At 34.8% G+C, this 22,514-nt stretch overlaps 1 pseudogene across 1 annotated transcript in view; it reads right to left on the minus strand.

The window, feature by feature from the left end:
• Positions 1-2,882: 2,882 nt before the first annotated feature.
• Positions 2,883-22,514, minus strand: part of LOC311619645 (eukaryotic initiation factor 4A-I-like) — a 130,964-nt pseudogene continuing 111,332 nt past the window's right edge. Inside the window, exon 2 of the transcript in view lies at positions 2,883-3,569. The product of the transcript in view is annotated as a eukaryotic initiation factor 4A-I-like (transcript). The remainder of the gene's footprint in view (positions 3,570-22,514) is intronic.

The following is a 22,514-nucleotide window of genomic DNA, read 5'->3' on the forward strand; positions in this document are numbered from 1 at the left end:
TGAAAATTTTCTGTCACATCCCAAATTTACCTTAAATGGCATTTAGAATCACAACCTCACTTGTTCAAAATATCCTGGCCTTGCTGGCAATCTTTGTTTTGGTTGCCAAGGCAAACTTTAACTACTCTCATGCCTTTATAACTGTCAATATTTCTGCTGCATCATGCTTGGATGTCTTTCTGTGGCGAGGCTCTGCTTGTTTTTCAGAATCCAACACAACTGTCATCTCTCAGATATTATTTTCCGCCTAACCGTTCTATTCATATTCACGTAGTTCCTATCCCACCATTACTCCTTTATGTGCGTATAGAACAAATTGCTAAGTGAAACAAGTCCTAGTAACTGATTTTTTCCCTCCCACAGAATGTAAATTCTATGAGAGAATAAATAATACCTAATACATATGATTGTGTCCCCAGGTTCATAACAGTTCCTGCAGCATGTTAGGTTTTCAAGACGTAATCTTGATTGAATAACTTGATGTATCTATTCCTTTCAGTATCTCCTATTCCATGTAAGTAACTCCCTATGCTTACCAGCTTTTTCAGTATTCAGGTTTCATGTTAACTCTGAAATTTCAACAAGGGGGCAGTTAATGTGAGCCAGCAGTGACTTTAGATCCTGATATCCCTAAAACACCTCCCTCCTCATGGAATGAAGCCTGCTTTTGATTCCATTCTCTTAGGACTTCCGACTGCGCAAGTTTATTTGAAAGACTATTTAATAAAAAGTCAACATTATTAATTTTCCTCACATATGTGCAATATAAAAACATAGATATAGCACAAAGAATGTGCAATATAAAATCATACTTAGATATAGCACAAAGAACAGACTAATGTTTATATTTAACATTTTCTATAGTAATTTCTCTCTATTCATTAAATGTATACCCAGTGTTGAATCACTAACCTGGTTACCAAAAATATTTAATTAACTCTTATCAGTAAGTGGGCATGTCTTTAATTTCATCTCTTGGGATATTTTTGCTAAGTTAATACATTCTTATTTTATTTTTTTTAAAATTATATTACTAATCTAAGAGATATTTCATTTTTAACTTGGAAAAGAGCAAATAACACATATTCACATATTTTTAGAAATAATAGTAAGAGTTTTTTTAATTTTATTGGACTGTAATAAAATATAGCATATCGTATAAGATGCCTTTGGCCATTAGTAATAAAATCTCCAATTCAGATTTGCTTATACAATAAAAGAATATTGTTAACTTGCATGAACACAGTTTTAGAAGAAAACTAACTTCACTAGTGATATATTAGAGTTCTCACACTCTTTCCTTTAATTCCTTAGAGTATGACTTCTCCCACCAGCTGCTTTGGTCTCACATTATATAGACTTTAAAAAATGTCCAGACAAAGTAATATCATCACTTCCCCTTTGCTTTCTTTTTATTTATGACCCTGAAATTAATTTATTGAAAATTCTTATAAGATGCCCCTGAGGTCATATTGACCAGGAGGATTCCAATAGCTGATAAAGTAAATAGAATTTCTGTGCTTGGTTGGATTAGGTGATCACTTATATTCAAAGAGATAGGAAATAAAATAAGTGTTTTTTGTTATGTGTGTATGCAATAAAGCAGCTTAAAAATACCATCTTTTCTGGCATATAAGATGACTTTTGAAAAGAAAAAAAGTCAACCGAAAATCGGGGGCAAAAGACCAAAATTGCACAAAAATTACCTGCAGATCTTGATGGCAAAGTATTTTCTTTGAAGTGGGGGGTAGTCTTATACAGCGAATATAGGCCTAAACCTATGTTTTAACTGTAAAATTAGGGGGGTCATCTTGTACGCCGGAAAATACGGTACATATGGCATATGAGGACAAATACAGAATATTATATTAAAACTAGAGGACCGGTACACAAAATTCATGCATGAAAGGGGGGTGGTATATCCCTCAGCCCAGCCTGCACCCTCTCCAATCTGGGGCATCTCTCTCACAATCCAGGACTGCTGGCTCCCAACCATTCTTCTGCCTGTCTGCCAAATAGCTCCTAAAAACTTAGACTTTCAGCCTGATCACCCCTAACCAATCCCCTGCCAGCCTGATCACTGCCTAACTTCCCTGCTGGGCCGGTCATACCTAACTTCCCTCCCTTGTCAGCCTGATTGACCCTAACTTCTCTCCCCTGTTGGCCTAGTTGCCCACAATTGCCCTCCCCTGCAGGCCTGGTCACCCCTAATTGCCCTTCCCTGCTCTACTGATCACCCCCAACTGCCCTCTCTTGCAGGCCTGGTCTCTCCCAACTGCCCTCTCCTGTTGGCCATCTTGTGGTGGTCATCTTGTGTCCACATGAGGGCAGCCATCTTTGACCACATGGGGAAGCCATCTTGTTTGTTGGAGTGAGGGTCAATTTGCATATTACCTCTTTATTATGTAGGATATAGCTTCAGTATTGGGGATGTATAATACAATCATGATATCTGCATTCTAATGACTCTCAGTAAAAAGAACTGCTCTGCAAAGGAGCATTTGGAGTATGGGATAAGTGTATTTTTTTATTGTCATAATACATTAAGAGTGACACTGGCATATTGTGGTCACAAGGCATGGATGATGAATATACTATAATCATAGGTTATTCTTATACAATTAGACATGTTAAACAATTGAACAGCTCATACTTTTTCAAAAGATACAAATAAACAGGCATGTAAATATAAATATTAACACATAAAAAAGGATATGTGTGTGTGTATATATATATATATATATATATATATATATATTTCTATAGAGTCATACATATCACACTATAAGTTATAAAAATGAATAATTTATTCAATTATTCCTTTTGGCAATTTTAAACTTCATGAGCATTGTGCTTGGGGAAAGTAACAATGTTAAAGGACATTACATGATTACATCTCCTTCCTTTTGGTTCATATCTGCATGCATGGCAGAGACAGTGAAGACTGGGGCATGCATCTTCTCAGTGAGCCAATAAGATGACTGCCTGGGTGATGGTTAGGGTTTCATATAAGTCACACCATGTGTCCAGCTTCCACTTCTCTCTTTCCACATTGATGTAGAATTGGCGGATACCCTCCAGAGTCAACTCTTCCTTCTTGACTAGAATCTGAATGGGGTCCCTCATGAACTTCTTGGTCACCTCTAGCACATTGGAAAGAATTGTAGCTGACAGCAATACCGCCTGGGTGTTGCTGTTGAGTTTTTGAAATATGTCATAGGTCTGGTCCTTGAACCCACAACTTAACATTTCATCAGCTTCATCCAGTACAAACATCTTGATGCATTTGGGAGACAGGTATCTGTGATTAAGCATGTCAAACACATGTCCTGGGGTGCCCACAATAATAGAGGGAGTTTCCATCAGCAACTTCTGCACCTCTGCATGTATGTTGGTACCCCAAATGCAGGCATGGCAGAAGGCACCCATGTAATCTCCTAAAGCCATGACTACCTTCTGATTCTGCTGTGACAATTCTCTAGCAGGTGCCAGGACCAAGGCCTAAGTAGCCTTTAGATCCAATTCAGTCTTTTGCAGAATCAATATGTCAAATATGTTTACAGAAATTACTTACTGAAAACAACCACCTCCTTCCATATGACATATAAGATTCACAGATGCCTCTCTTTCTTACCTGTTAAAAGTTCATATACAGACTTTCCAAATTCCCATTCAGTGCTTCATTAATGATTAACTATTTGTACCCACGAACAATCTGAGCAAACCATCTGTTCATTTGACTTGACCAAGCTTTAAATTCCTCTCCTTTCTACAGGGCCCAGAACTTTCAACCACCATTAGCTGTGCAAGTATTTGAACATGGACCAACTTGTCCTTAATAGCACCTCCTGAAAATATGGTGTGGAAAATGTGTTAAGAAATCCTAACTCAACACTGGAGTCAGAAATCCATGAAGGGAGGGCTCCCACATATCACTTATCACAGCAACAAATATTTCTTCTCTACTATCAACAAGCGGTCCTTGCCTGCAACTTATGAAAACTGCTACTTACCAATTCCAACTCTCATATTCCTCCCATGAACTAACTCTTTCTCCCTCTCCTCCCCTCCCCTACCCTCCCCTCTCCTCCCCTCTCCTCCCCTCTCCTCCCCTCTCCTCCCCTCCCCTCTCCCCTCCTCTCCCCTCCCCTCCCCTATCCTCCCCTCTTCTCCCCTCTCCTCCCCTCTCCTCCCCTCTTCTCCCCTCCTCTCCCCTCCCCTCCCCTCCCCTCCCCTCTCCTCCCCTCTTCTCCCCTCCCCTCTCCCCTCCTCTCCCCTCCCCTCCCCTATCCTCCCCTTCCTCTCCCTTCCCTTCCCCTATCCTCCCCTCCTCTCCCCTCTCCTTCCCTCCCCTCCCCTCCCCTCCCCCCTCCCCTCCCCTCTCCTTCCCTCCCCTCCCCTCCCCTCCCCTCCCCTCCCCTCCCCTCTCCTCCCCTCCCCTCCCCTCGTCTCCCCTCCCCTCCCCTCCCCTCCCCTCCCCTCCCCTCCCCTCCCCTCCTCTCCCCTCCCCTCCCCTCTCTCTCTCTCCTCTCCTCTCCTCTCTGTCTCCTATCTCTGAAATAAATAAAAATATATTTTTAAAAAATTAGGGTACATGCTTGAGCACCTATCATTCATTTCTTAAAATTTATCTTTATTATTGTATTGAAAGTGTTACTGATGTCCCTTTTTCCCCCATTGACCCCTTCTAACCACACATGCCCCCAACTCCAGGCCTTCACCACACTATTGTCTGTGCCCATGGTGTATGCATATAAAGTCTTTGGTTAATCTCTCCCCACCCTCCCCACCTATTTCCACCTCCCATCTGAGATTCTACCATTCATGTTAAATTCTTTTTCAGAATTTTTATTTCCTCTCAGGAGGAAGCTTAGCTCCCTATATAACATTTGTAATGAATTGAAATAAGAAGATCAAGTATTTATTTGCATAACTGTTGACATGGCATTATGTAGCTATGATTTTTACTATAAAATCATATCTGGTATTGCTGCTAGGTCACCTTACCTCTTATCTCCTTTAATCAAATAATGTCTGCTCATAATGAGGCTGTAAAATCTTCAATTTCAGAGTTTGCTGGAGTTTTGATTTTCTTTATATAAAATGTGCTGTGTCTTCAATAATATCTTGCATATTCACTAAAAATGAATGATTTTAATATTGATGTATTTTAATATAGATATAACCATTACTTTCCATTTACAAAATAAATTTATATGCATCCTAAGCATTAAGAAATATCATCTACTTCATGTGAAAGTTTACAGACTATAACAATTTATGCTGAAAACGTGAAATACCTACTTTAATAAACAAATGCTGAATGTGACATCCACCAAATTTGGTCAAGTCTTGTGACTCCCAGAATGGTTTTTCCACTTCAATTCACAATAGGAAATATGCAGTAGCATATTGGTCTATTGTCCACAGATATTCAATAAAATTGAATGATTACAATACATATAGATATATTATAAAACTATGTTATATATATATATATATATATATATATATATATATATAACATATTTTAATAAACAGCAGTTTTGATATTTTTAAAATATTTTAATCTGCCCATACTATTGTCATGAATAGGCTTCCAGCTAGCTGGTGTGGCTCAGGGATTGAGAATGCGACCATGAACCAGGAGGTCATGGTTCAGTTCTCAGTCAGGGTACATGCCTGGGTTGAGGGCTCCATCCCCAGTGGGGGGCATGCAGGAGGCAGCTGATTGATGTTTCTCTCTCATCAATATTTCTAACTCTCCCTGTATCTCCTTCTCTCTCTAATATATATAGATTAGACTTCCAGTGTCCCAGTGAAATACACAATTCTTCCCCTCTCTAACAACTGGAGAATTGCAAATTGGAGGTGAAAAAGCTAAAATAAAACCTAAATGCTCTGTATCTTTCTTCCTAAATTTAAACTCCTTAACTTTGTCACTTTTGAGCTTCACGTTATTAGATAATGAGACAGAAAATATAAAAAAGAGCTCAGTGATCTTGACAGACCCACAGGGCACAACTAAAAAGTGAGCTGCCTTTATCCTCTCATTTTTTCTATCAAATTAACATCGTTCCTCTGCCATTTTTTTTGCAACTCTTGCCTGAAAGAGATAGTATTTCTCTTTCCATTTAGCACACAGCTATCAGATCCTACTAACATTTATACTTTTTCTGTTCTAATTAGTTTAATTTTAAAATTGTTATTCTAACAGTTTTATATTTTTATAGATCTTTAATTTTATATGACTCCTCTTCATCCTTTCCCATAATTCCTTCCTAGGGTTATTGAGTTGGCTAAGTATGACATAAAGCCAACTGGTCAAAGACTATGAAAAAATATTTATTGGATATAAAGAGAAATTAAATTTTAAAGTGTAATAACTGGAAGCACTAAAATATTATATAGTGAACAACTTGTTATCAATTTATAACACCACAGGTCACAGCCTAAACCAAGATTTAAAAATATGTTCAAAATGCTAAATGTGTCATTGGTATCTCAAATTTTAGATCAGTGTATTAAAAGGTATTGATTAATGGTTAACCTCACTTAAGGCTATATACAAATAAGGCTATATACAAATCAACTAAATGGCTTGAGGATCCTCAAATTAATGCAGCAATATATACATTTTTTTTCAATTCTAAGCCTATTTATAGTAGGAGTAAATTACAGTGACTGTGTCACCAAAAAATAAAAGTTAAAAAATAATTGCTACTATCCATAATTAATGAAACAAATCTATGCAGATAAATATGCATAAGTGTGTGAGTCTGTGTATATATTTTCATATTTCCTCTTCCCTTTTTGGGGGATCGTGGATGACAAAATAGGAATGATTTTCTTGTCTCTACTATTCTGATACTTGCTAAAAGTTCACCATATGCTTAATGGTGTGATTATTTAATAAGTGTACCCTTAGTGCATTAAACACTGGCTAAATGTAATTTAACAAAATATCTTTAAGAGAAAATACTTGTATTTAATAGTCATGATTTTTTAGTAATTTGTTTTGTTTTAGCAAGAGTAAATTAAAACCTATAATGATTGGAGAAATAATAAAAATTAAGTGTAAATGTGTGGCCATAAGGTATATGTTCAGAGAATACCATATTTTCCCAACCCCAAATTAAAAAAAATCAATATTTTAAACAAAAAGGAACACATTTTAGTAATTACCACAGGTAATGTTTATATACCAGTACTATGATATTATGCAACATATCACTTTATTCAGCCTCTGTTGTCTCACTGCTCTCTTCTTCATCACTATTAGTTCCACACATATCAATTTATTCAGCTTCTATTGTATCACTGCTGTCTTCTGAGTCACTGTCTGTCTATGTGAAATCAACATCATAAACTGGTGGCTAACTTTATTCATGTTCTCATGGCCAACCCTTCTCTCCTCATGAAATTGAAGCACCATTTTGCTTTTCCTGTAAAATCAACAATGTTCATTTTGCTTGGAAACATTCTTGCCTGACATTGAAAAGCTTCCTTGACACACATAAGCCACTCTGGCACTGCTCCACAATCCAAGGTTTTCCTCTGAGGGCCCTCTTCCTTTGTGGCCCCTTAAGGAGTTGTTCTTTCTCTTTTCTTCACTGTCTGATCATACACTCAGTGGAAGGAGGTCCAAAGTGTCTCTCTGCAGCTCTATTTCCATGCTCTTTTGTAGAGCTGATTAATTCACTTTGAACTTTGCGGAGTAAGACAATCACTTACTGGTATTTATCTTTTTATTTTTTTATCATTATGGGCTCAGAACATTCTGGTTCCTGTTGCATCTGCATACTCTCCATCTCCACCTCCAATTACAGCATCAGCTGATGTCAGTAACAATAAGGTTCGTGATTGGAGGAAACCTGTTTGACAAGGTATGGCCAGCTATGCACCCTGTGGCTTCCTCCTCAGCTGACTTCCCTGTACAAGAAGCCCCTCAATTTTCAATCTAACAATTTTAGAAAAAACAGCTTCTTATACACAGAAAAATATGGCAAATGATTGAAAGTATAGAAAACAAAAACACACTCAATTTGCTAATAAGGATCATTAAGAAATCTTCAAATTAATATATATATTACCAATAAGGCTATTGTGAAATAGCTACATATAACTGTTTTCACTATTTTATTTTTTCTTATAATAAATTGATATGTGATATCATATTCACTATATTGGAATATAGATATATTGATAGATAAATGACATAGATAAATAAATTAATCACTACTTATTACTTCAGTGCCTTCCTTATATTAAAAAAATAAGAGTAAAATCCAATTTAAATTTATAATTTATGAACAAAATATTTTCAAAAATGTTTAATTTAAACAAATCTATAATTTTTAAAGACCCAGTCTAATTTACCTTTGGTTGATACTTGCACATGCATATTCACATGTCATCAGAGTAATGCATATTTCTTTGTTTCTTAAATAAAAAAAAATCTACTGACCTATTTAATATACTATAAAATTAAAATTAATGAATTGAATATTTACCATGAACAAGTATAATCCTAAAATATATGAATTATTTATAATCTAGATATAAAGGTAACTGGTTTATTATTTTTTAACACAGAAGGCAAATATTCCAGATGTAGTTATAATACTAGTTCCTTTAATTCTCTAGTAAAATTCTTGAACCAATACTTATCTAAACATTGGTGATTAATGATAACATTAATGTCATGTATTTTTTAAATTTATAGTGTGTTATTATACCAAACACACTGATATATAATTTGTTTTAAAGCCTCTTATACTATAACCTATTATTTGGTGGAAAATAAAAAGATCATGTGAAGAGGAGAATGAAATAGAAAGGGAGAACAAATGGTTAGACAATCACATGTAAGATGTATTTGGAATTGATCATGCTATACTTCATTCACTTAATCCAGTGCTCATAAATTGGGTGACTTTTCTAAGCTCCCTAGCTCCAAAAGTCATTTAGCTGACAAGCTTTGACATTTTTTGTGTTCTCTGTTTATTGACTTCCAATGGAATTCTTATCTAAATTGATGAATGTGTACCTATGTTAAGAAAAAATATTCTTCGTTCTTCTTCCCCCTCCAAAGTGAATCTAATAACAGAATTTATCTTCAAAAACATAGGTCAAGGCACAAGAAGAAGAAATATTCTTTAAAATTAGATAAAGATAATATAAATGAAGTAAGCAGATAGAACTTGGATAATTAAAACAAGAGCAACAAAACAACTGGAGCTTATTACATATTCATTGCAAATTTTCTTCTCATAAATTTACATTTCACATAGGTATCTGAGAAAATTTTTAATCTATATTTACTAATTAGACATATATACTGTTTTGAAAATGTCTTTCAAATCCAAAGATGATTGCACAAAGTGAAAAATAAATTTTTTCATGTACAATAATAGCTTTAGACTAGAGCTTTAACATGAAAAATTTAACATTTTTAACCCAACGAACTTCTACAATTCAAACCTGCTTCATTAGTATAAAATGATTGGAAATATTTTGCATAAACTTATGAGTTCTGGACTTTTCAAAATCATGTAATGGGGACAGAGAGCAAGAGACATTAAAAGATAAAAGCAGTAATAGAAAGCCCAAAAGGGTCCATCAACTCATAAAGCATTTAATTGGTCAGGGAATGAAGAACATATATAGGTTTTCCATAAATGTAATTGAGTATAAATAACGAAGAGAATATTTCACTAACATTTATTTTTATGATGATAGCTGAGACAGAAATAACTTCCTTAAAAAACGTATCAAATTAATTTGCATAGTAAGCAGCACTCCTCCAAAATAATTTTCCTAGAAATATTTTATTTGAACCTCTGTATATCTGCATAATAAAAAATGTAATTCAAAAATAAAATTTTACTGGTATAAACATTTGTCTAGGCAATTTGGAATCATGGAAAGGTTGAAGAATGTATATTCTACTCTATGTTAATTTTTATTAAACCTTTTGCATGAGGTTGTACAAGGCTCCATGCTCTGAAGAGTCCTGCTCTTGGTTTAATGCTCTGCTGTCACATTTGTAAAATTTGTAATAGATTTGTCTTGAACTTTGTGCTGTAACGCAAATGGGACAACAGAACACACGTGAGAGCAAAGGAGACAGAGGCATTGTGTGTGTATAGCTGTTCCTGTTGTTCCATTCGCATACAGCATACCCAATGTCCCAAGAACACAACATTTCAGTAGACTCACGGTGCATGTGGATTTTGAATGAGACTCAAAGCAAGTGTAAAAGAAGCTTGTTACAATTAACTACTGATTACCTGGGGGCACTGACAGTCTTGAAAGGCTGCACTTTCAAACTGAACAAGAACATGCTTCAAAAACAAAATAAAAAATAAAAAATTGAAGTTTTAAAAAACATGAACACTCAAGAAACCTTATCATATCATTTATAATTATATTACTTCCTATATTTGCCAAAAAGTTACACTGAAGTAAAAGAAATAAAAGGAAACATATGTTTTCTTTTCTTTTCAATCAACCCTTCCTTATTCATAAGCTACACAGATATAAACAGTTATGATAGAATGTACACATGTCAAAAATCATGAGTTGGTTTTTGTTTCTTCATTTTGGTAAGAACGAAATTCTTATGCATGCATACAGCATAAAAGAATAAAGTATGAGGTGATATTTCATTGTGGTTTTAATTTTGCATTTCTCTGATGATTAGTGATAGTGAGCATCTTTTCATGTCTATTGAGCAAAAAAAAAGAAAAGAACTCATGGATATGGACAATAGGGTGGCAACTGCAGAGGGGAGGAGGGAGTTGGAGGCCGAAGATGGCATACGAAAGATAAACTGTGATGAAAAAGAATAAAAAAATTAAGAGGAAAAAGATAATTGTATAATTTTGGTGATTTCACCTATAAATTAGTTGCTCTTATATTTGGAATTTAAACTGATTTTGCACATCATAAAAATGATAGGTAAAATTCATTCCAAATTATTTAAAACTTTCATGATTCTTTAGAGTATTTGACAACAAATAAAACTCACTGTATTCATTTGTGAGAGATATGAAAAAAAGAAAGACACTTTAAATTATAGTCCTTTTAACAGTATTTCATTTTCCTAATTTTGATCAAGAGGTATAGCATCATTATTTTGCATTGAGCCCTGGAAATAATTTAGCCAGCACTTATGACTTGGGTCAAGTGGGAATCCCACATGTTTGAACTAAAATTCTTTCTTGGTTTCCATTATTTCTTTGACTGAATTAAAAAAAAAAAAAAAAAGGTCCTAATTGCTTCTAATGAGGAAGATGCTAAGAGTTAACTACTAGTTAACTAGACTCCACATATCCAGTAGGGTGTTTTGCAAACCCCATAATGTCACCACCTGGAATTACCACCACTTCTCTCTTGAACTAACAGATTCCTTAGTACTATCTGCCATGTGTATATTAGCAGTAAGTGCTTTTGGTCATAATCCATGTTTAAAATGGTTTCAGGGCTCCTTTCTAATCCCCTAGATTTGAATTCTTTTTAAAATATATATTTAATTGATTTCTTTACAGAGAGGAAGATAAAAGGATAGAGAGTTAGAAACATCGATAAGAGAGAATCATCAATCAGCTGACTCTTGCATACCCCCTACTGAGGATGTGCCCGCAACCACAACCAAGGCACATGCCCTTGACCTGGAATCGAACCTGGGACCTTTCAGTGCTCAGGCCAAAGCTCTATCCACTGAGCCAAACTGGTTTTGGCGTGATTCGAATTCTTATAATAGTCTAAGCAATCTCATATCTAATCCTACCTCTTTCTTTCCTTAACTATTTAACTACAACTTAACTACTGAAACTGCACACTGCAATTCATATTCAGTTACTGAAAAATTCTCTCCTTTCTCAAATTCTTATCTCAACATCCCTTTTACCATCTTGTCCTGAAAATTGGATCTTTTAAGTAGACACTGCTTTCCATTAATCCCTCTAAGTGTTGGCTTTTGTTTCCATAACCCTTTGTACCAATAGAACTGTAAGTAGGGTAGTTTATCTTACACCTTTTTCTTGTTTTCTTTCCTACTGACCTAGCATATCATTAGACTTGACCCATTGCTACCCTCCCCTCTTTTCAGTAATCTATAGTTCTCACTCCTGCCTATTTTTGGAAGATTTTAGCTCACTTTCATTATCTCAAAACATCACTCTTGCCCTAATTGTTGGTGATTGTATACGTGCTGTCAATAAGGTTCCTGGTTAATAGGCTTGTTCTCTGTCCACTGTGGTCACTCATCTTCCCCAGGGCCATATGCCAGGTATTGTAGTTACAAGTAATTTAAATTCCTATGCAATCCTGAGTTAAAGTGTCTCATCCTAAAGCCATTGCCTATTATCTTTCAAGCTCCTTCACTCTAGAAATACTTGTAATATTCCTTAGTCTCCACAAGGATCTGTGATCTTTGTCTTTATCTTTTCTATGGTATCTATCTCTTTAACCAGCCAAAATTCTATACATAATTGTTATTTACTCCCTCACATAATTCTTGGACACCCAGGCTTCTAGTTCACATATCTCAATTTAATGAGTATATACAATCAAATAATTTCAACACAATTTTGTTGTATTTTAGAAACACAAATTTATGTTTAATACTTTTAAGAGTTTGTAAGGAAAATAAAATGTAAAGAGTGAGCATTCAGGATTTTGTTATGAACTGGCCCAGTTAACATTGTTATCCAACTGATCATTAAATTATATCAATGAGAGATTTTTGTAAAGTCAATTAAAGCAAATAATCTTTAAAGATAAATTGTAGAGCAAATGTACATGTTCAATAATAAGACTATCATGTGTGGAATTCTTTAACTTAGGAAAATTCACATATTTCACTTTCCAATTAAGTGGCATGCGCAGAGACAAGCCTAAGGCCATGATCCCCTTAGCAGCTCATTCCACGCAGAGCAGCAAGAAAACAGACAGGCTGCTCATTCTCTCCCACGTCTCTTGTACAGATCGGAGCAGCTGCTGCAGTGACAGGCTGTCTGTCTTGTCAGTCCTTTATGTATTCATTTTTTCCTGCTGCAAATAGAGCCTATTCTTATGAGAATTTACATAGAAATTCATCTTAATAAAGAAGGTCTCAAATGTTTGTTAATTCATATACTGATTCAAAGCTTTGTTTTTGAAAATTACATCATGTAGTGATCACATGCAGTACAAATGAAGAAAACTTATTATATATATATATATATATATATATATATATATATATATATATAATAAAAAGTGTTCTTAAGGATAACATAACAGTTAAAAAAAATAGTATATTAGCTTTATCCGGTTTGGCTCAATGGATGGAACGTTGGCCTGAGAACTGAAGGGTCTAGGGTTTGATTCATGTCGAGGGCACTTACCTCAGCTGCAAGCTTGATCCCTGGTCCTGGTCAGGGAGTGTGCAGGAGACAACTAATCAATCTCTCTCTCTTACATTGATGTTTCTCTCCGTGTGTGTCTCTCCCTCATCCTTCCACTCTCTCCAAAAATCAATAGAAAAATATCCTGAGCCCTAGCCAATTTGGCTCAGTAGATAGAGTGTCAGCCTGCAAACAGAAGGGTCCTGAATTCAATTCCAGTCAAGGGCATGTACCTTGATTGCAGGCACTTTCCCAGTAGGGGGCGTGCAGGAGGCAGCTGATCCATGCTTCTCTCTCATAGATGTTTCTATCTCTCTATCCCTCTCCCTCTCTGTAAAAAAATCAATAAAATATATTTAAAAGAAAAGAAAAAAAATAAAAAAAAAGAAAAGAAAAGAAAAGTATCCTCAGGTGAGGATTAGCAGCAACAAAAAGTTATATTAAATGTACATTATATATTAAATATATTGTTATTAGAAAGGACCATTCTAAACCTAATTTACCTCATTGAAGAATATGGTAAAGGGCACAGATAGATAATGAATTAAAATGTTAATGATTATTTAAAAAAATAAATACAGTAACTATATTAAGGTGTTCTAACTCTCATTTAGAAAACTGTTTCCATGAGAGCTAAATCCTTGTGATACACTATTTAAGCATCTTGATTATAGCTGGAATTCAACAAATTATTAGACAATGATCCAGCAGTGCTGTGTTGTGAGCACAAATCAGTCAAAAATATGTAACTGACAGAAGTCATCAACATTTCAGATTATTTCTCAAAAGAAAATAAAAGCAAAAGAAAAGAAATCACAGGAAAAGTGCTTGTAAAGGCAAAATGCTACTGTGACAGAAAATGTTACTTAAGTGCATTCTGTTCTGAAAACTGCATCTTCATTTTGCAGAGCTCAGTATGCTGGGTGTAGTTCAATCTAATCAAGAGTGCTAAATTTCAAGTCAGCAGACATAGATGCTACCATGAACTTTGGCCTAAAAATATCTAACTGAAAAAATGATATAATATTATCACCTTTTAAAGTCATTTTGAAAATAAATAGTATACTTTTAATGTTGGAATTTGCTCTTTTTTAAGCAGAAAAAAATCTGGGGTCATTAAACCCTTTCTTTTAATAAGAATAAACTATACATTAGGTAATATAAGTTCGATGAGGGCTGGAAGTGAATGGGGCAAGATAGAAAAGGTAGAATTTAAGTTTTATCAACCAGAGCCTAGAGCACTCTCTATTTTATATCATTTCTTCACTATTACCTTCTGTAATGTAAAATTTACTCTCTATAATTTAAAAGTCAAAAAGTATCTCCAGTTGGACAGTGCTGGGGATGAGTGAAAAAGGTGAAAGAGATTAAGAACTAAAAATTGTATTTATAAAGATAGTCACTGAGATGTACAGTATAACATAGAAAATTTAGTCAATATTTTTGTAGTACTTATGTATGGTTTCAGATTGATACTAGGCTTATTGGGATGGTCACTTTGTAAAGTATATAAGTGTATAATCACTATGTTGTACATCTGAAATTAATATAATATTGCATGTTAACTGAAATTAGAAAATAAGTTAATTGTAAAAAATTAAAACAATTGGGAGGCCGAGACCGGTTTGGCTCAGTGGATAGAGCGTCGGCTTGGGTACTGAAGGGACCCGGGTTTGATTACGGTCAAGGGCATGTACCTTGATTGCGGGCATATCCCCAGTAGGGGGTGTGCAAGAGGCAGCTGATCGATGACTCTCTCTAATCGATGTTTCTAGCTTTCTATCTCTCTCCCTTCCTCTCTGTACAAAATCAATAAAATATATTTAAAAACAAAACAAAACAAAACAAAAACAATTGGGAGGTTAAAAAATTAAAAACAAAAGCAAAGATTATAAAGATGAACTGTCACTTATGATATTCATTATTTAAAAAGACATGCAAATCCCAAATAAAATGTGTCCAAAATCTTAGGCCACGAGTAATGATGAAATATGATGATTAGCTGTGGTATATAAAAGAGTGGAGCAGATTTGAAAAATAATTTATTTCTTTTAACATCTCAACATAGTCAGACTAATGAGGATGAGCGGAACTAGTAATGAAGGAGACAAAGATATGTATTCCAAATCTAAAACCATCCTTAAAAAGCTAAAAGTCTGTGAAAGAAACCAATAAGTATACAAAAGAAATTTACTAATAAAAAAATTAAGTACTCATAAAGTACATAGTACTAAATAATGTATAATGACTACCATTAGACTTAATATGTAATTTTCCACTCCCTTGAATTCTAGGTAATATTTCATGTCTTTCTCAGAAATATTTTATTATATTAATAGCTTGAATTATATACCAAAAAGGTGTTACATAAAGATGTATATTTAATTGGGATTGTGATTAGGTTGGCAGTATCGGGGATTATTACATAAACCTATAATGACAGAATAAGTGCATGCCTAGTGTGGAATACATGTAGATAATGTCAAGATGTTTGATGGTTTTGCAGTGCATGACTCCATTGTCTGGCAAAATCTGTTGTCATATAAGGTCTTAAACTCTTTTAAAATGTTTCATTTTAAACAATATAATGATTATATGAGGGGTAATAACTATGTTAATATTTTTAACACTTGAATAATATGTCTTTGAATTTAATTAAGTGTAAATTATTGAAAAATAAAATTTTAAAAAATAAGAGAAAGAAGAGAAAATAAAATCATAATTCCAACAATATTTCCCTTGTGGAAACTGGAAACAATCCAAACCAGGAACAAGAGCAGAATGGAAAAGTAATTTTGTAATTTCTTTACAATGAAATATGATGTAGCTTTTAACAGGAACCATTATTGAATATTATTCAACTACTGGTATATGACAAATATCATTTCTATAAAAATGTTGATGCAATTTTTCTCATAATAGAGTCCCAATCCAAGGCCCGGGCACTCCTCTCCCCATTGCTGGCATTGTTGACTATACAGGTCACAGGAGATTCTCCTCCCAGAAATTTCCCTGGCCAGAGGAAACTGCTGAACTCATGGTTACACCGATGGTATCAGATTGAATCCAATGATTAATAGACGTGGGCATACAGTCCTCTACCATCATCTCAATTCATTATGTCACCTTAATTCATTATTTCATTAAAGTGCAATTCCAACTTCTGGGCTAAAAAACTGTCTGATGCCTCTGGGCCAATTGCTTTGAAGTTTTACTTCTATATCCCGCTGGACTTGCACATTCCCCCAAGTATTTCCCACTAATCATCCTGCACACGATTTCTGTCACTATTTCTCAAGGAATCAATAAAACAATTATTTACCAATGATAAATAAACAAATCAGGACATTAAACTGAACACAGACTAACATTATAGCTGTGTAAAAGGTAAATGAAATATAGAATCTTATCTCTCACAGTGGTCTCCATGGAGGGCGATTATTTCCTTTCATTGTTATTATTTAAAAAATAATAATTTTTATTGATTTCAGAGAGGAAGGGAGAGAGAAGAGAGAGACAGAGACATCAATGATGTTGTGAGGGTCGAGCCCACAACCTAGACATGTGCCCTTGCCTGAAAAAGAATCCAGGATCCTTTAGTCCTCAGGCCAATGCTCTATCCACTGAGCCAAACCAGCTACAACTAGTTTTATTGTCAATTTTCAATCAAAAGATTTAAGGATATTGTAAATTATTTTAAGACAATTTCAGGTAAACAATCTATTTTGCTTGGCACACTCTAACTAGCAAAGAATGGCAAATTATACTAATATTATTTCAGTAATTTTCTAAAATCAAGTTAAGTTTATAGGGACTTATACTTAAAAAAAAAAAAAAAAAAAAAAAAACAACTACAGGATTTCCATAACTATCTTGAACCAAAGTCAAATACAAAAATGAAAGGTTTTAGTCTCCAGTGATGTTTAAGACAGAAAGATAAGAACTAACTTAATTGGTACTTATTTCCAGAATTACCAATTATTTTCAACTATCCATTACCATTCTACTCCTAACAAGGAACTTTAATATTACCTTGGTATTAACTTCATTTTTTTTTTCTGCAGGCTTAGAAGACCTAGTCTGTTCTACTGTCTCATTCCAAATAAACACAACTGTCATTTCTGCTTTGTTCAGCACTAGCCATATCCAAGAGGCTACGTGCCAAGAAGTTTGTTTAATTGCATACTTTCTTTCTGTATGCTAAATGGCCTAGCTCTTAGAGAAATTTAACATACTCTTAAGCCTAGTTTTAAATGTCTAATGTGAAATGCTTTCTGTTCTGATTTAAAAAAATGTAGTCCACATTAAAAGAAATGTATTAAAATCAGTGTACATAAAGAAAATTATATTTTCCTCTTTACTAGAATGAAAGGTGAGAGTATAAATTAAAAATAGAAAAAAACAGAAAATTTTGAGTTTTTTTTATGTATCACACTATCATAGATTATTGAAATTTAATATTTAATACTTAGGTCTCAAAAATAACAATATGAGATGATAATTAATCAATTGAAAATCTAACACCCACAGAATTCGCCAAAACCGGTTTGGCTCAGTGGTAGAGTGTTGGTCTGTGGACTGAAAGGTCCCAGGTTCGATTCCGGTCAAGGGCATGTACATTGGTTGCGGGCACATCCCCGGTGGGGGGTGTGCAAGAGGCAGCTGGTTGATGTTTCTCTCTCATCAACGTTTCTAGATCTCTATCTCTCTCCCTTCCTTTCTGTAAAATATCAATAAAATATGTTTTTTTAAAAAGAAAAAAGAAAATCTAACACCCACAGAATTCATGAAATCTGCCTAAGGTGACATACTCACACTGTAGTAATTCAGTAAACTAGAGGCCCAGTGCATGAAATTTATGCACTCAGGGGGGCTGTTCCCTCAGCCCAACCTGTGCCCTCTCATAGTCCAGGGGCCCTGTGATTGATCACCCTGCAGAGAGCGATCCCACCCAGCAGCCACAGTGCTGCCAGCAGGTAGCCTGGGCCTCCCTCTGCAGGGAAATCGATAGCGGGGCTCCATGATTGATCATCCCAAAGAGGTAGGCCCCGCCCACCTGGCCGGGGCTCCGTGAAGGATCGCCCCCTCAGAGAGAGGCCCCACCCACCTGCTGCAGCCCACTGGTCAGTGGCCTGGGCCTCCTTCTTTGGGGCAATCGTGGAGCCCCTATTAACCTCCCCACTGGCCAGCTTCCTGGGCCTTCCTCTAAGGGGCAATCATGGGGTGACGGCAGGGCCCCTGATCAATCACATTGCACACACCTTGCTGGCCTGGCTCCAGTGGATGTCATAGTGTGGTCCTCTGGAAGTTCATTCTGCTGTTTGGCTGTTTGGTCAATTTGCATATTATACTTTTATTATTATATATAACTGTAATATGATAATAGGTATAATATGATGCCAAGATATAACAAATGGAATATAGTATAATTATACATATGATGAAATAATATGTAATTATCCTATATCTCCCTAATGGGAATAAAAGAAATTTCACGTATCCACATAGTATTTTATTCTTAAATTAGTTTTCAGTATTTCTGTATATGAATACAAGTAACTATAAGATAACCTGTGAATTAGTTTTTAAGATCAGAGTTTGATTTTTTTTTTTCTATTTCAATGAGGCACCATAGGATCTTATCTAAGAAAATCTGTACTTTCCCCAAGTTTTTATGAAAACTGGAGAGTTGGAATGTTTAAAAATACGTATTTTCTTTACAGGTTACTGCTGTGCATGCAAGGCACTGCTGCTGCACGCACTCTGAGTACGCCCTTTATCAGTAACTAAAAGTGGTAGTAAAATGTATTACAAAGCCATTCTTATGGAAACACTGAGGAGATCGGAAACCAGGCCAAAAGTAATATGAACGTGTTTCAAAAGAGTTACCTCTCAAGAATTATTCTAGAAGCAAACAAAGATTTAAACCACTGTTGTCCCTGAAGGCATATACCAGTCCAGGTGATATTGAGATTCTTTATCTATGAACAAACTTCAAAGGAAAAAAATAAAACCTAGAACTCAACCAAGTTGGGTAATCTAAAGCAATCTCAGTATAAAGCTAAGACTAACTGGACCATCAGAAGAGAATGATCTTGATATTAAAATACTTATAAATTTCCATCTTGTTGCTCATTCATTGGGGGGAAAAATATGAAAATTATTGCCACAAACTATTTTGAAGCCTAGATTTGCACTACCAATGTGGTCTACATAACCACAAATGAATTTTTATTTTCAGTAAAAATAAACTATTTTACTTTGTTACATTGTTGCAACTAATGAGAATCTTCTCCAGTGGTATGTACCTTAAATAGAGATAATGTTTCAAGTAAAAGAAAGAAGAAGAAAAAAAGAATTTACAGGAAAGGAAGACAAGAGAGAGTACAATCAGATTCTATGTATTTTTAATATTAGAATGATTAAAAATAATCAAGATAAATATGCTTAATATGTTTTAATATTTTAAAGAACTTAGCCAACATGGCTCAGTGGTTGAGCATCAACCGATTAACCAGGAAGTCCTGGTTCTATTCAGGACAAGGTACATGCCTGGGTTGCCCAGGTACAAGCTTGATCTCCAATGGGGGGCATGCAGGAGGCAGCCAATCAATGATTCTATCTAATCATTGATGTTGCTATCTCTCCCACTCCCTTCCTCTTTAAAATCAATAAGATATTTTTTAAAGTTTAAATATTTTAAATAAATAAAAGGGGGTGGAAAATAAATGCGAGACATTGTAAAATTTAGCAAGCAGATCTAAAAAAAATAGTCTCCCAGAATTATAATATTGAAATTAACAACTCAAATGATGGGCAAAACATTATTTTAGACACAGAGGAATTAAGAAATAATGAACTATTAGTTACATCTCACAAATTTACTATAAATGCAACAGAGAACAATCATGGGGAGGCTTTTGTAAGAACTACAAAGAGCAGGTAAGGAGATCTAAAATACTTTGCACTGGAATCACTAATAATTCCTTCACATTTATAAAAGAGGTTAATCTTCATATTCATGAGGACAATAATCCTGAGGCAGATATATTGGAATATATTTGCACTTCAAATGAAATTGCAAGCCAAAGACTATGAAACCACTCAGAGAGTAAAGCACTGATGCCCTAAAATGGAACAACTATATTGAGGTGGACTAATACCAACAGTAGAACAGTGTTTAAAATTATAAAGAAAATAAATATCAATCAAGAATCATCTGTCAAGCTAAACAATTTTTTTAAATAATGATAAAATGAAAACATTTTCAGAAAATAGTGTTTTTATAAAAATACTATATAAGAAATTCTAAAGGATGTGATTTAAGCAGGAGGAAACTAATCTTAAAATTAAGATTTGCAATACAATTAAGAATGGATAGAGCTGGGACCGGTTTGGATCAGTGGATAGACCGGTTTGGGTCAGTCGGCCTGCGGACTGGAAGGTCCTGGGTTCGATTCCGGTCAAGGGCATGTACCTTGGTTGCGGGCACATCCCCAGTGGGGGGTGTGCAGGAAGCAGCTGGTTGATGTTTCTCTCTCATCGACGTTTCTAACTCTCTGCCCCTCTCAATTCCTCTCTGTGTAAAATCAATAGAATATATTAAAAAAAAGAAAAAAAAAGAAAAGAATGGATAGAAAACAAAAAGAAATCTGTCACTAATGAAATACAATTTAAGTATAAAATAATTATAAAGAAAATATATAATTTTATAAAGATGCTATAATAATTATTATTTTATATCTAACTTTGGGGTTCAAGAAGAAATGATTAAGAAAAAAAAATACTTGACCTAATGTAATTAACATTGAAAGTATAGTGTGCTGAGTTAAATTATCTTTTTTGTTTTTGTTTTTTGTTTGTTTGCTATTTGAAAAGAAGGAGCAAATTTCGATCATTCTTAACATGAGTACATGCTAATTTAAAAAAAGTGCAATTACAAAATTGGAAAGTAAGTGCAAATATAAATAGATTGGAGGAAAATGGAATGAGAAAAATATGAGAACCCAGGATCAGGCAAATACAATCTATCATGATAGACATTTTTAGTAGCATTTGCTTAGATTGACTGGTATGGGACACAAAGATCTTTCTTGGGTGATATAAATAGTCTCTATCTTGATTGTGGCAATTGTTACACGCGTTTATGTACTTGTCAGTATTCAGAATTAAACACAAATTAATTGTTCATAAAAACTTTCTATCATTTAAATTTTGATATAATTATTTTTATTTTTAAAGCCTACTAAATCTGCTGAAAAGCTGAGTGAATAATCCTGAAAACTTTATATGTTAATTTAAAAAGTCTATTAGACATCCTTCCATCCTTCCTGCATATCTCCTTCATGAACGCACGGCAGGAGTAAACAGCTTAAAGAGCATTCAGAGACACTGGGTTCTGAACACATCCTAACTCTAATAATAATTTTTTAAATGATTCATCTTTGTTCCAGGTGAATATGAGAACTCAATTCCCGCTTTTGTTTCCTCCACAAGGTTTCCTCTCGCCCCAAGGCACCCCTTTGATCTGATCCAAAATGAACCCCCATTGGCAGCTTTCCGCTGTGCAGCTCCCTTCCACTAGACAGAACTCATTTACCAATTCATATACTCAATATCATTGCTAATGCAGCTATTTCCAAGTACAGCTCTCTACTCTATCTTATAACCTTTTCCCTGCCACCATTATTTTAGATTTATTTTGCATGTGTCAGGCACCAGGCCATGGTACTAAAATGAATATATATCAAGCCTCCAGTGATGGTGCAGGAATTCTTAAACTTGATGTGAAGGAGTTAATATCTACTAGTACAGTTCATCCCTGACCGACTTTGGAGGCAAGAGTTCAGACTCCTGGCATGTATTTATTCACACACACACACACACACACACACACACACACACACAATCTCTATAAAGCCTCTCACTTAATCATATCTCTCAGAAGTCCTTGAATTGGTACTAGGATACCCTCTTGTCAATTCTGCTTAAAGTGCTCTGTACACTCACATTTTAGCTATTGCATTGTTACCAAAATTGAAAGTGAGTCAGGTAGATCCAAAAGCATATAAGTGAGTCTGTTCCATTCAATAGTAAGTCAAGAATACATATCTTCTTTAT

Source organism: Pipistrellus hanaki, assembly GCF_964339955.1.
Source record: "Pipistrellus hanaki genome assembly, chromosome: 3".
Lineage (NCBI taxonomy): Eukaryota > Metazoa > Chordata > Mammalia > Chiroptera > Vespertilionidae > Pipistrellus > Pipistrellus hanaki.